Consider the following 14541-nt stretch of genomic DNA (forward strand, 5'->3'; position numbering starts at 1 on the left):
GTCAATACATGAATATGTCGCAGTGTGGTTTAGGTAATCCTCTCTGGCTGATGCATTAGCTCTCGCCATCTCTCCTCCTTTGTTTTCATCTCTGAGTGGCGGTCTGAAGCTTTCAAACATGCAGAGGAAAAAAAAAAGAGCCAAGAACAATCACAGCATGAGGGTCATTTTCTGCAAGAGCTCACCTCTGCTTCCCCAGCAGCCTCTTGCCCAGCAGGAGCACTAAATTAACACTTCACTTCACGGCACTGCGCCTCAGCGCTGATGAGCCCTAACTACAGGAGGAGGAGGAGGCGAAAAGGAAGAGTGGAGGGTGCAAGGAAAAACGAGTGTGGGAAAACAAACACTCCATTTCCGCTTCATTTGGCCCTCAAATGCAGAGATACGCTCACCTGGAGGGGTGGCGATTGGAGATGTAGCAGCTCACTTCTGGCCGAGGCGAACCCTGACAGGGAAGTTGCTACACTCTTAAAAACAATGGTTCCAAAAGGGGTTTTGAAGCGATGCCTTAGAAGAACCATTTTGGTTCCCACACACACACAAAAAAAAATCAATTAATAGTCTGTTTTTTCTTAGTGCGAAGATTATTTTAATCCTCTAAAGAACCTTTTTTTACAATAAATACAATTGTGTGCAATGTTTCCATTGATGTTAAAGCTTCTTCACGGAACCATAGATGCCAATAAAGCACCGTTATTTTTGAGAGTGAGATTAGCGAGAAGATCACGAGGAAAGGCTATGAATATTATATGAGGGGCTGATACAATAGCGGCAGCGGTGAGCGCTTGAGTAATGACTAGCGGGATGTGGTGTCACGGTTTGGGACCCATTGGTTCTCTTACACCTGTTGGGCTTCATCTAATTACTCAGCCAGAACATATGCTAGCCGGTCGGCCGCTGTGGAATTGGAAGATTGCGACACCGGCGGAGCATGAAATATGGAGCAGATCATGTGTGGCCATGAGACATGATGGGAAGGCGAAGTGTGGATGAGAGAAAACACATGTGTGTGTGTGTGTGTGTGTAACAGAGGGACCTTGTGTATTTGTTTTTACACTTCATGTACTCAGAAAAGCAAAACATTGTGTAAACCAACGCTTGACATCCCTCACGTGACTAGTTCAGAAATATTCCACTGTAGCCTCATTACGGTGAAGAGACATTCCACAAACAAAAACCAGCGCAAATCAGCAAAAGTCGTCTGTTGGGGGTGAGAGTAATTTAGCAGGGTTGCATGAGCATATTTCTAAAGCATTCATCATGTTATACCTTCAGTCAATTTCACCATTGTTTTTATTAGTTTGTTTGGTTCTCTTTGTTGTTCAGAGTGTTTATTTGCACGCATAAGAGGGATTTGACGTTTTGTATCCGAGCAAATAGAAGCGGAAAAGTGCTTCAGAGTGGAATTAATTAGCGTGCTCTTAAACATGAGCGTGGAGCGAGTGTGTTTGTTTGTAGGGTGAGGCTAAGCAGCAAGCGTGGTGAGGGGGTGGATCGCAGGCAGGTTAAAATTACTTGTTATGATGGAGAGCGTCATGATAGGATTCCAATTGGTCAGAGCCGACGAACAATCAACACGGCCATCGGAAAAAACGCTTCATTCCTGGTATGACCGCTTGAATGCTGATGGATATGAGCGTTTGTGTGTGTGAATGAGAAAAATTCTACGCAAAAAGTTTAGCTTTATATAGATGTCTGAATGTCAGACAAAAACATCAGGGAAGAGAATATAAAGCAATTCTTTCTGTGTGTATGATATATTATATTTTCTTAATGAGATTGCCAACTCAATGTCAGCCGAACCATTTCAGGTCTGTTGTTCCATTGTAATCAACAAAATCAATAAAAGAAGTGACATCAATAATAGAAGTGACATGTCTGTAGTGGAATGGAGAATGAAATGGCTGTTCCCGGCTAGATAAGATCCAGGTAAAGCAGGATGACGTTTGGATCGTTGCTTGTTTAACATCTCCATTTTTGAAGTGTCTGAGGAGAGTGATCTTATCATGGATTAACACGGGGCGATAGAGCTCACATGTCTCAAATGGACAAGGACACATACCAGTTTACATGCCTTCAATTAGAAGATCCTAACATACTTTCATTTATAGTGTTCATTTGTGTTTTAGTGTAATTTTTTAGCGTTTTAGTGTTTCATTTTTAGTGTTAATTTGCCCAAATAGTCTTTTAAAGGCTACAATTTGTGCCCCTCATATACATGAGTGTTTCCAAATTATCTTTGCTATATTACCAAATATGCACATTTACATGAAAACGAATTAAATGGGAATAAATAGTCTTGATTATTTTAACAAACTATTAAAGGTCTTGAAGGCTATATTTATCAACCGTATTTCCGTCATATTTTAAAATGGAAATAACAACTTTTTCATAATAACAAAGGAAGATCATCCTTTCAAAAAGTGAACCCTTAAGAGACGAGGGTATTTTGTTGAGTTTGACAGGCGATCTTTGAAACTAATATAGAAAGTGAATATAAAAGTGGACATACTGTATGTAGAAAAGTCAGCATTATATTATCGAAGATGTGCATTATAGAGGTTCTGATGAATTTGAATTTATGTCTATCACAACTATCAAAAGTAGTTTGCCAAACTTTACCTAGCCTAGTATAATAACAATAGTTCATGTTCACCTGTCAATGGTCATATTCACGTGTGGAACAACAAAAAATACTTAACTTAAGTCTCTGGATCTTAACCGTGCACAAAATCATTCACCTACTGCAGTGCCTTTCTAAACAAGAACAACTGAGGAGCTGCAATTTCTTAAAGTGGGTGAAGCATGAGAAACTCAGTGGGATTGCAGTTCCCAAACCACGACAGAAACTTCACCATGGACAGCACCATGGACAGCGTAATGACCAGACCTTGAGAGAAATGGAAACGCTAGGCAAAAGCAAAAAGGTTTCAGATGAATTTTAAAAAAAACATTTGTCACGATTAATTTTTGACAATATGTGTACTTATAAGGTAGGCTATTTCACCCTTGTAGGACAGTAAAAAATCATGAAAAAAAAGTGCTCTTTCAATGGTATTGAGTGTACACTTGTAATTAATAATATAATATTAATGAAACAAAAAGTGCCCTTGATAATAATTTTAACTGTAGTGTGTTATTTGATGTACTAAACTACAAATACAAATGTGTAATTGCAAATATATTTAAATAGGCCTACATTACAACAAAGTTTCAATAGAATAGACTAGTTTACATTAAATGCTTGCCGGTACACTAACCATATTTAAAATACAATAGACACAATTATAAAATTACACAATATATTTGTACTAAAGTCCACATAATTGGGTCAATAAAAAGCATTATAAAGTTTAGCTAAGTGCATTTAATATACATTAACTATAAACTTTATTTTAATTAATTTTAATTAACTATAATTAAGTATAAGACATTTTTATTTAATTGGATTTAACATGCAATTAATTGTCTGAAAACATTAGATTAAGTTTGCAGGGAAGAACATTGTTTTAAAGTATATTACTTCTGTAATACGTACTCTTTTTTTCACATATGCCATCTTTTTGGAAATATTCCATCTTTGAGCCAATCACCTGAGACACGCACAGTCCCAAACTCTTTGCTAATGACCATCCGAGCTTTGGCATGAAAGACGGTAGACAAAACGTGAGTCAATTTCTCACTTTTAAGAGCCCTCCAAAAACAAACAAGCAAACAAACAAAAATAATTATAAAACATCTACTTTGATATAATGCTTGCAAAAATATATTTGGGCACATTACACAGCTACAACGACTGTCAGTGAATGGAATAAAAGATGCTTCACAAAACCATATGGTGTAGCATGAACAGCAGGTGCTAACTTAATAATGCTAACCAGCCAAACTTTTATCCTTGGGACAGTCATGAGTTGATTTATTCATATTTCTGATGTCAGAAAGATGAGTAGTTCAGGTTCAGTCATTTCTCTAGCTTAGTTTAATTGTCTGTTGGACTAGATTTGGACGGGAGTCCTGAGAGTAATCATGAATTTCTCACGATTTGAGCCCTTTAAAAAAAAAAGGGGATGGGGGGAGGTGGGGGGTGTCTGTTCGGGGGAAGAAGAGTGGGAAAGAGATAATATGTGGTGGCTCTCAGGGAATGTTGTGTTGGTTTCTCAAAGACACACCCACTCGTTTCCAGTGGTACAGCTAAGCTCTCACTCCCTGAAGTGGAGACACTTGAAACACTAAGAGTGACAGAAACTTCCCATAAGCTAGGAGGGCTCCATCACAACGGCCTCCCTCCCATCCTCTCTCACGCCTCACCCCAAGGCCGTTCCACTGTTCTCCCGGGTCATAGGCCACCCTGCGTGGGAGCACAGCGCTACCGTCACAGGTAGAGATTAGACGGGTGATAGTCCATGATCCCTCGCCTAAAAAAGAAGAGGATAAAAGAATGAAAGGTGGGATACGCGGGGGGCTCTCGTCCTCTCTGTGGCGAGCCGTAATTGTTTCGCTTCGCTCCCAGTCACAGGTGCCACCCAGCAGTACCGCAACCATGTAATCCCCCCAAATCCAGCCTCTTCCGACGAGTGCTAACCAGGAATGTTCTAGCAGGGTCAATGGATTAGATGGAATTCACGGACATGGCTTGGCTTGAGAGGCAGAATTAGAGGAAGAAGTGACGGATGGAGACGGAGAAAGAAAAGCACAGCGAATGAAAGAGGGACAGCGCTATATTAAAATGAGCTTGCCAGGTGGTCCCAAGAAAAGTGGACACAGTGTGTCGAGTAATCTGAAAAGACCCGGAATCTCTCGCCGCTCATTGGCTCCCGCTTTAAAAAGCGAGAAAATAAGAGCGCCAACGAGAGGGGGGGGGGTGGAGGTAGGGTTTGGAGGTTGCACTGATGTGCTCTATTGAGGTCTCAGTGAAATGTCTGTCAGGCTTGGTTTACCACAATCACAGCAGTGATTAGGCTTCTTTTGATGATAGGTTTAGTTTTCTGGCCATTGTAGAGAAAGAGGGGACGAGTAAAGGCTGGGGGATGTGCGGATGGGATGGGCAGAAGGAACGGGGAGGGGTACCGGGATGGCATATTAATGTCCTAAACCGGGAGGGACCTCCTACGTAATTTCCCAGCGGGTCGAAGGGGTCAGGTTTGTATTTAGTTAGTGGTAATGATCTCGTTAGGGATCTGAATGGACCACCGTCTAAGCCTTTTCAGGCCAGCGAGCGTGCCTGTCCGCTAACCCTCCCCCAGCCGACGCTGTGTGGGCTTCCACAGCCCCTGAACTGTGATTAATAGACTTCCAGGGCTTAATAACTTGCAAAACAGCATTAAACAAGAGACGGCCTGGGACAATCGGCCCAGGGGAGCCGGGGAAGGCCGCGGAGGGGGTGGGCCGTAAACAGGGACGGCAACAATCGCCAATGCCTGGAATTAACTGAGACGGCAGCGGACAGCACAATGCTACAGCTGGCCACTGGCGAGATGCCAAACTCCTTTGCAGCTTCCAGGTGGCCCGAGCCCAGCCCAGACTGAATCTTTTCAGTTTTGTAAGTGTTAAAAGATAGAGAACGAGGAGGGAGGGAGGGAGCGAGGCGCTGCCTGCATGTGTGTGTGTGTGTGTGAGGGGTGGGACGGACAGTGAGAGGAAGCCATTGAGCAGGGACAAGAAAGAGAGTAAAGAGCAGAGAGTGATAAGCAGATAATAGGCAGCACATTCAATGGAACAAGTAATCCTTGACATGTCAAAGCCCAAATATGAGCGTGCTTTGTTTTTGCAATTCGCTTCGCCCACAACACTAAAGTGGGAACAATGGGCATGGTGACCCATACATACACAAACACACACAAACAACCCCCCTCCGCCGCCCCACATATCTTCCAGCCCCTGCGCTCTCTGTTCCCACCCTTGTGCTCTCTTGTCTAAATACAAATGTGCTCAGCATGGCGACTTGTTCAGTCCGCCCTCTCTTCATGTAATGTAGCGTTTCCTTTCTTTCGGCCGTGGGTGTGCACTTTATGCCAATATATCTCTGCTTTTTGTGCGAAAGTTTCCCTGTACCTCCAAAGAAGCACTTTTATTGAAGAAAGCCTAGTAGATTCCTTATTCGAGGCATTTTTTTTCCACATTGAAAGGTCTTAAATAAATATCGAAATGAATAATATAAATATGAAAATTATGCAAGAAAACAAGTTCATAAATCTAAGCTCTGCTTAACATATGCACACGCACATACACCTATAGGAGCAATGTTTGTATTGGTCTGATGGATGTGTCTCTTTGTGTAAAGGCACTGATTGTGTTCATACTGAGAACATGTGGCCTCTGTGAGCGGGACACAAGGATGGGTGGCGGAGCAGCGTTCGTCTCACAGAGAAGCTTATAATCAGAGCATCAATTAAACAGGCCCGCTAAACGGCCATTGGCAGGAAACACATAAATCGTGCAGCATGTGCTCAATTATCACCAATCATGAGACAATTCTGAAGGTATCTGCTTAGAATAAGAACAGGTCATTTTATCTCCGACAATTTCCCACTAATCTGTCATCTGCCGCCATTTTTACCCTAACAAAGCCAACAGCTGGGAATTGTAGTAAGACTACAATATTAAGGACAGCTAAATCAACATTTCTATTTCCTTTTTTCAAAGACAATGAAATGAAGGCATGACATGCAAAGCAAAATTGTGTCTGAATCTAGGAATTAGTGTGTGGGGAGAAAAAAATGCAATTAGTTTTGAACAAATTTTATTATGTTTTAAAGTCTGATACCAGATTGAGTCTCTGGTTAACCTTGAAATAAAAATGCTTTTTAAAGAATTTAAAACACTTTAGAATTATATAATTCTGAAATTAATATACTGTGTTTTTTTAAAACATTTTACAATAAGGTTAATTAGTTTACATTATTATGTGCAATGCATTTGTTACAGTATTTATTAATCTTTGTTTATGTCAGTCATTGTTTGTTCATGTTATTTCATAGTGCATTAACCAATGTTAACAAATACAACATTTAGATTTTATTGATGTTTATTCATGATTAGTAAATATTGATTAGTAATTTAAAATGTTAAATTAACATTAACTAAGATCAATAAATGCTGTAGAAGTATTGTTCATTTATAGTTCATGTTAACTAAAGTAGTTAACTAATCTTAACTAATGAAACCTTGTAGTGTTACCTTTCATATGTCGTTGGTCTATATTTAAAGAAGTTTATCATACACCAGTGTTTTAATTACATGCATTTAAAAGTCAAGTGACATTAAGATTCAATAGGACAGTTCTCAGATTAAACTTGCCATTACAAAAGTTAAAAGAAGTAGGTGAAAAAAAAACTCTTCCCACACTTTTACAAAAGTGTAAAGTCGTCGTATTGCTTGTCAGAGCTGCATCTTATTTAAAGAGGATTGACAAAAGATATTTAGTCCGGTCTAATCTGTTTTCCCAGCAGACGAGGAGTTTCTGCAATGAGTTTTTTTACAAATATCTGCTTGAACCTTTCATGCAGAAAATGCATTAAAGTGAAATGCGAACAAGTGTGTGTAAGGAGAACGAGTGTGTCAGTGTTGTTTATCGGCAGACCCAGAGAGTTCAAAAGTGTCCGAGTGCTTCACTTTTTTTCTTGCGTCATCTCGCTCCTCCTCATTCCCTCTTTTTTCCCATCCCAAAAAAACCTTTTTGTGTCTTCTTTGTGTCTCTTCCTCTCTTTTTTGACCTTTCTCAGTTCCCTCTTCCCACCCTTTCTGTGTGCTGCTCCCAGCTGTCGCTGGCTCGTAGTGTGGGGGTCTGGGAGGGCCGGTACGGGTGGGCTTCTCTGCAGTGCTAAGCCCCTGACTCCATGCTTAGCCCTGCCATGAATAATGGATTGAAAAAAATACATTTATCTTTTAATAGCCATGGCCTCCCCCCACGGCCCACTCTGTTAGGCTGACACTGGAGGGTGAGGTTCACACTCGTCAATTGTCTCCTGTCTGTTTGAAGCCGTCGCTTCTTAGTGTCCTAGAGAAGTTTAATCAGGCTTGATTTGATCTGCCAGCGATATATTTCTTTCTTTTTTCTCCAATAAGTGGAAATAATCAAACATTCTTTTTGTGTTTTTTTTCTCTCTTTTCTTCAAAAGTTTGCTCTGTGCTGCCATGATTTGTAATTCAATATTCTGTTTTTTTTTAAAAGATATTTAGTGCGTATATTGTCAGGAATGCTCACAAAAAAAGCTCTGCCCTGAATGGATAATCAGCGTTGTATTTAAATAAACAATGACATAACGTCAAAGTTTCAGTTATGGTTTTCTCATTTGCCATATCAAGCAATATATAGGCAAACAATTAGGCCATTGGAATCAAAATTAATAATATGATTTTGTTTCACAAATACGTTTTGATGTTACTGTTACTAATATGATTACGGTAACACTTTACAATAAGGTTAATTTGCTAACATTAGTTAATTGTTAACTAACAATGAGCAATTCATTTGTTACCGCAATTATTAATCTTTGTTAATTTTGGTAAATAAAAATACAGCTGTTCATTGTTTGTTCATGTTAGTTCACAGTGGATTAACTAATGTTAACAAATACAACATTTGATTTTACTGACATATTAGTAAATTAAATTAATAAATGCTGAATAATTATTGTTCATTCTTAGTTCATGTTAACTAAGGTACCACGGTTACTTTATGCTAATAGGTACATGTTGTGTTACCATCATAATACATTTTATGCATCAGGTTTATGCATGTTGAAAATATTTCAAGCTAACATGCTCAAATATAAGTAAGTATATTACCATAAGAGATGAAAGAATATTGTAATAAGGGAAACAGACAAATGATTTTTGCTTGTTTCGGCGTCTTCAGTTTCATCATAAAATTCCTGGAGACGGAAAGAAGCCTCATACAACACCGAGAGGAAGAGAGAGACTATTTGTGCAGCCAAATGAAGTATTTGCAACACAAATAAAGGAGAGCTACTTCAGCGGATCATTCCCCCTCACTCTTAATAAAGTGCCTTTGAATCTCATCTCAACCAGCCTCTCAGGCCCCTCTCTCTAATAACTCGCCTTACTTTGTTTAAACGGGGCCAGGAAGATTTGTGAGTGGAAGAATATCTCTCCTCTTTCATCCTCTCATCTACATGTAATCCATAGCCTTAGTGACAAGAACCAGTCAAAAGCAGAACTGCTTTTGTTTTATACTGTGAACATATGAGAACAGGTTTCACAGATCACAACTCCACTGCTAATGTTAAAGCACACTAACCCACAACACATGTAATGTTGTTATACCTCTAAACTGAGTGTGAATTAATTTATGCGAAATGTTTACATTTCTAATGGTTCTGTTTTGAATGTGAAACGATTAACACAGTACGACGCAAAAATACCCAGTGCGCCAAGAAATAGTATTTGTCATTCTTTAATGTTGTTTCCTCAAATTCATATTATTTGTTCCTTAGATTGATCTACACTAATTATGAAAACCACAGGATGAGGAGAGGATCCTGAAACACGTCCAGCTACAGTCCGTCTGCGTGTGATATGATATTACTGAAGATGAGTTTTGCATACAGATCGTTTTCTTTTAGTGTTATGCATCTAATTACAGGACTCTGAATTATTATTTTTTAAATAAATAAGAACCGTTTATTATATAAATTATATATTATTAAATAAATTAGTTCCGGTTTCTTTATATTTCAATAAAATAAACACAATCAGTACAGCAATAAACTCCTAAATTAAATTGTTAACGGGATAATTACTGTAATAAAGCAGTAGTAGCAACAGCTAAGATTATAATAGTAGCAAGTACTTAAGAAAAATGAGTTGGTATGAAATGAAAGTTATTCTTTCCCTCACTGTGAACTTGTAGTCAAAATGCAGTTGCTCTTGAATAGAGATGCTACTATCCTCCAATCAATCCTTCACTGGGCTCTAGTCTATATAAGAAGCATCTTCATTTCCACACTCACGCCTCGTATAAACCCTTATTCCCCCAGTTTACAGTTTTCAGTCCGTCACTGCAGCAGGAGGAGCTGTGCACGGGCCAGGGCCTCAGCGCTGCTTTCTGGGCTTCCAGGAGCAAAACGAGACAGGGAGAGGAGACTGAAAGCCTCATTTATCATCACTTGTGTGGGCAGTGTTGCCAAGGCAACACTCAGGCTGGCAAATGCCACTGCGTGGAATACTAATGAGGCACTTGGCACACGGAGGACACTGCTGTCACTCTGCTCCAGGAGCCCTTACAGCTGAGGTAAACAGTCAAAAGGGAAATCAATTAAGGGCCTTCCATAGGGCTTGGCAAGTGTGTTAATCTGCAAAGCCACGTTTAAAATAATGCTCCAATCTGCCCGCAGTACCCTCCAACTGCTGGCTCACAGAAACTAGAGGAAAAACACAAACAAACATGGAAGACAGACAAGGAAGTTTCACTTCAGTTCGCTCAAGCAGCTTTAAAGATGTTTCGATTCATGTATGCAGATTATTCACTAATAAAACACCAATGCTGAATCTATAATCCGGAATCATTCCTATAACCTATTCCATTTAATCTAGGAATAATGGCTATACAAATAAATGAATTATGATATATTTCTAACTAAGATAATACATTTAACATTATGTAATGTATTACAAATATTATTTAAAAATGTTGTGTTATTCTTAAAGCTATGTTAAAGCAAATTAGACTTTTGACCAAAAAAAAATGCAATTTAACAAAATATATAATATTTTCTGCATGAATTAAGTTGTGACCATTGTAAATGCAATGATTTATTAAACTATTAAGTAATGTTAGAACATACATATATATATATATATATATTAATTAATATAAACTAATATATTAATAGAATCAAAAGTTGTATCTGTTAATATTATTTAATGGACCTGAACTAACAATAAACAGTTTTTAACTAACATTAACAAAGATATATAAATACTGTAACAAATGTCTTGCTCATTAGGGGGAGCTTATTTTAAAGTGTTACCAAATGATATGCTATGAACGGTGCATAAATCTCTTCTTTTGACTACACTTTACAATAAGCTCCCCCTAATGAGCAAGACATTTGTTACAGTATTTATACACCTTTGTTAATGTTAGGTAAAAGCTGTTTATTGTTAGTTCAGGTCCATTAAATAATATTAACAGATACAACTTTTGATTTGATTAATATATTAGTTAATGTCACAGTTAACTAACATTAACAAATGTTTTCATGGTTAGTTCATGTTAACTTATGTAACAAATAAAGTGTTACCGGATTTATATGTACTTTAAAGTAAACCAATGCTATACTACGTCTTCCCCGTGACAGCATGGCCTATGATGTTTTGCAAAGAAGCAAACTCCAGGCACTAAACCCCACCGTGAACACCTCTGTCTTAACAAGACTGCTCATTTCCACCTGACAGATTAGTGTGGTTTCTCCCGTCTCATCTCTCTCTTTCCACAAGAAATGGTGCATGGGATAAATTAAGCTGGAGCATGTCTTTTCTCTTCTCTCTGTGCTACTTTATTGATTCAGGTACTTTGATCGAGCAGGTCCTAATCAATTCTTCAGCGGTGAGACGTGGGCAAAATCATTTCCCCGACAAACCCCCTTCAAATGACTTGTCATTAATTTGCCTCTTTACTGGCACTTGTTTGCTCAGAAAACGAGATGCGTTTGGCTTTCTCTGTCTATTAGCAGGGGTTGTGCTCTTTGGGGGATTTTCATGGGCTGCTAAGCGTCAGGGAGGGCACAAGGAAGGATTGGATACACCATGTTTGCTCATCCTTACCGAGTCACTTATTAGCGCTAATTGGGTGGGACAGTTCAAACAGGCACAGCAAAGTGGGGTGTCACACAAGCGTGACATGGGTGCAAACAGGCAGACAGCAGTGGCATTGGTGCTGTGTAAGGTGGGGGTTATACCGCACACAGCTCCGGTCAAACCAGTGCTTCTTCTGCCAGCCTTCATAGTGCTGGTCTGGGTCCAAGCCTGGCAGGACTGAGGCACCTTGGGGAGCCTTTTTACAGCTCTTCTTGAGTCAACAAAAAACACGGGCACATATGAACAAGATGAACACTTAGTACATGGACAGCTGATGTAAGAAAACATACACTTTAAAAAGAAAATGGGTCAAAAACAGCCCAATATGATTTCAACCCAAGGGCTGAGTACATATAGGCCAGAATGTTGGGTTAATTTTACCCAGCAAATTGGGTTATTTATTTAACCCATCATACTGGGTTGATACATTTTTACTATAGTACTAGCTTTTGTCTTCTTTTTTTCACTATTAATTAATGTTTACAGAATAACTTAAAGAAAAACACACAACCACTGGTTTGCATGATAATTCCTTTATTTTATTTTTACAGTATAGCATATTTTATACAGTTTTGAATACATATTGGCACTTGTTTCATGTTTAGCGGGGGATCTTCAAACGGGCGACATGCGCTTCCCTCGTAGCCGAAATATTGTGACTGACTCCATAACCATAAATAATCAGTGAACAGTTCTGCGAACATACTTTAACATCCTTATGTTAAGTATTTTAAGTATATTAAGTATTTATATTCTGTATCTTTTTTTGATAAAATCATAAAATGTTATGCAAGGCATCAGATGTTTCCATCACGCGAAAAGACTCAACCTAAACCTAAACTTCGTCTAGGCCCCTGAATGTTGCTTTGCATAAAATTAAACGACATACAGAAGAATAACGAATTTCCAAATACAGAAAATGTACACAAACTTTACACAAATTTTACTGAAGACACGCACTAATTTGACAGAGCTGCACCGCTCTCTCCTGAAGAAGTCGCAAAAAAAGCCAGCGATAAATAACTCAACCCCTGGGTTGTTACGTCTGACCCAGGATCTGGGTGACACAAGAAAACTAACCAAACATTGGGTTGTTATGTCTGACCCAGGATCTGGGTGACACAAGAAAACTACCCAAACATTGGGCTGTTACGTCTGACCCAGATTCTGGGTAACACAAGAGAACTACCCAAACATTGGGTTGTTATGTCTGACCCAGGATCTGGGTGACACAAGAAAACTACCCAAACATTGGGTTGTTATGTCTGACCCAGGATCTGGGTGACAAGAAAACTACCCAAACATTGGGCTGTTACGTCTGACCCAGGATCTGGGTGACACAAGAAAACTACCCAAACATTGGGCTGTTACGTCTGACCCAGGATCTGGGTAACACAAGAAAACTACCCAAACATTGGGTTGTTACGTCTTACCCAGGATCTGGGTAATACAACAAAACTACCCAAACATTGGGTTATTTCTGATCCAGGATCTGGGTAACACAAAAACTACCCAAACACTGAAAAAAATAACCCACAAAATTGACCCAAAAGGCTCAACCCAGGATTTGGGTAGAAAAAAAATAACCTAAGATTTTTTTAGAGTTTATATAAACAAGCACTTTCAGTGTCCATCCATCTACGCCAAATACAAGGTCTCAACAACCATGTGATGTTACACACAGCCCCCCTGGCCCCTGGGAACCTTATGCTAATGAAAAATCACACCATCTCACTGTCAACACCAAGACCCTTTCCCCCCATAATAATGTTTAGGATGTGTTTTGGCTAAAAGATGCTAATTTCCAGGGATTATTTACCTCCATAATAGCTGCAATTATATTCCATGCTAACCGATTTAAAGTATAAGCACCAATTAGTAACTGGTCATTATCTTGAGCATTTGAAACTCGCAGTGAAGTAATAGGCTGACATTTCCTAGGCTGTGCAGGGGAATTGCTGTAGTGCCTCTATAATTAGAGCCTGTTTACCTTCAGTCTCCAGAAGATGATATAAAAATCACAGCTCTATCGTTCTGCAAGATGCCCAGAGCAAAATCCCTCCAAAATCATGAATGATATCCAGTCAAAAAAAGGTAAATTCTTTCAATAGATTGTTTTAATGAGCCATGCATGATCTTCTGCTCAAGCAGGGTAATTGGTGTAATTACTCACAACATATAGCATGGCTAGAACAATGGCAGAATCAGAACTGACAATTTAACACACACCTGTTAGTGTGAAAAATACACACTTTAACATCCACGCAGCCTTTCCATTGCTCCAAAGGTTCTTTATACCGGAAAAAGGTTCATTTGATTTTTTAAATGTTCTTTACACTAAGAAAAATGGTTCTTTTAAAGAACTGTTCACTTAAAGGTACACTGTGTAATTTTTAGCCGCTAGAAGTTGCTTATTCAAAACAAAGGCGTAGCTTGATGACGCTGTGATTTCGGCTCGAGAGCGGTGGAGCTTTTATTACGCCGCAGGCGACCTCTTTCGCTTCTTCTGGTCATATATGTGGGGGAACAGTTTAGATACACTCGAGTGTGTTGAATGTTATGCTATAATGCTACTCTGTGTGTTCACTAATATAAGACACTTGTTACACACTGCAGTGAGCTAGATCGATATTAGGCATGGTAAAAATGGTACTCGCGGTAAATCAAGAAAACGAGATTTAAACAAAAAGACCAACTGTGTTGTGCTGTATAACAATGATT

General features: G+C 39.1%; 1 long non-coding RNA gene across 1 annotated transcript in view; it reads right to left on the minus strand.

The window, feature by feature from the left end:
* The window catches only part of LOC307009105, a 112551-nt gene that overhangs the window by 2518 nt on the left and 95492 nt on the right, over positions 1–14541 (minus strand). The gene's annotated exons all lie outside the window — the stretch shown is intronic.

The sequence above is a fragment of the Phoxinus phoxinus genome (genome assembly GCF_949152265.1).
Source record: "Phoxinus phoxinus genome assembly, chromosome: 13".
NCBI classification, from domain to species: domain Eukaryota; kingdom Metazoa; phylum Chordata; class Actinopteri; order Cypriniformes; family Leuciscidae; genus Phoxinus; species Phoxinus phoxinus.